Source organism: Meleagris gallopavo, chromosome 10 (assembly GCF_000146605.3).
Source record: "Meleagris gallopavo isolate NT-WF06-2002-E0010 breed Aviagen turkey brand Nicholas breeding stock chromosome 10, Turkey_5.1, whole genome shotgun sequence".
In the NCBI taxonomy this organism is placed as follows: domain Eukaryota; kingdom Metazoa; phylum Chordata; class Aves; order Galliformes; family Phasianidae; genus Meleagris; species Meleagris gallopavo.
Window position 1 is genome coordinate 2,692,430 of NC_015020.2, and position 1,679 is coordinate 2,694,108.

Sequence of the window (1,679 nt, forward strand, 5' to 3'; positions counted from 1 at the left end):
TTGGGAAGCGGGGCTGGAAGGGAAACGCGAACGCCTTCCGGGCCGGAGCCATCCCTCGGGCCGGTTGCGGATGCTAACGAACCAAGCCGTCCACCGCCGGCCAGAGGGGCTCTCAGCGCTGAATTCCGGGGAACGGAGAGCCCTCGATATGGGTCCGCTGAGCGTGGAAACGAAATGGGACGCTGGGGAGGAGCAATGTGGCCCGAGGGACCCGGCAGACCTCGGGCTTCCTTGGGGGCGGCTGCTGCTCTCCAGGCACTCGCCACTCCGCTGGGGGCCGGGACGGCCGCGGGCCGTGCGGTGGGACCGCAGCACCTTTGAGCCCGTCCTCAGCACCGCGGACAGCTCCGGGGGCTCGGAACGGCGCCACACGGCCCGGAACGGCTCGGCACGGCCAGTGCGAGAGAACTTCGTGGCCTCGTTCCCCGGCCTGGCAGCAGGCCGTGCGGAAGATAGGGAGGCCGAGATGAAGGTGGAAGAGGCTGAGACTCGTCCTCAGGCCGGGACTGCCATAGAATTCCGTCCCGGCCGCGCCCGTGTTTCCCCGTTGCAACCGACGGGGAAGGAAAGCGGGAGCGGCCGCTCCGCTCTTGCACGCGTCGCTCCGGAGTGACACCGGTGCGGTGGACGCGGGACGCCCTGCCACGCCCTGCTGTGTTCCGTGTCCCGTTGGTTTGTTCCAACGGCAGCGGGGTCAGGGTAATTCTTGCCTGCGGAGCTCAGCTCTGCCGTCGCCAGAATGGGAGTTGGTCTATGGGGAAGCCTGGCCGAGCGGTGCGATGCCGCCGTGAGGTGCCTCTCCGGTCCGCTGCTTCCCCGGGCCGGACCGGAGCGGCTCTCCCGGGGCGCTACCCGCAGAGAGAGCGATCCGCGCTCCCGCCGCCAGAGCCCGGCGCTGTCCGCAGCTCCGGTTCGCGTGCAAGAGGGTTTTAACGTTTGCTGTTTTCTCCCTTTGCAGAGTTTGTCTTCCTCCGAACTCAGGCGACGCTCCCATGCAGCGGCGCATCGTGAGTCCCGCTACAGCCCGTTCAGCATAGGGTGACTCAGCGTAGGGTGGGTGCAGCCGAGCCAGGTTAATCTGGGGAAGGGGCAGAGCCCTTCGAAATGTCAGGTAACTGGTAATGGAGCCGAGCGGCGAATATCCGTTGCAATTTGGAATTACGCGGCTTTCCCCCTTCATTCCATCCCGCTGCAGAGCCCCCTCTCCTGTCGGAGACCCCGAACGGGTCCCTTCCCGGCGGTCGCTGGAACGCGGAGTCCCATTTACGGCTACGGGAGCATAGCACAAACCGCACCTTCCCGCGGGAGCAGCCTCCGGCTCCGTTCCGGGGAAGGCATCGAAATGTCCCCGAGGGGGCCTGGCGGGGGGCAGCCGACGGAGCCCGACACCCCCGGGAACTGCGCAGAGTGGGTGGATTGGGATCGGCGGCCCCCAGAACGCCGCTCCCTGCTGACCCTTTCCCCATGCCGCTGAACTTCGCTCTTTTCCGAGGCCGTCCTGGGCCGTCGGGCAGCCGGAGCGGGCGCATTCCTAGGCGGAGCGCAGGGCCGGCAGGGCGCCCATCACATCAAAACCCCGTTTCCATATTCATATGCCCTATTTTCCGCGAGCCGTTTCTATTAATGGAAGCGCACCAACGCCGCTCCTCAAAATTAGCGGATTTCAAAGGAACTCGGAC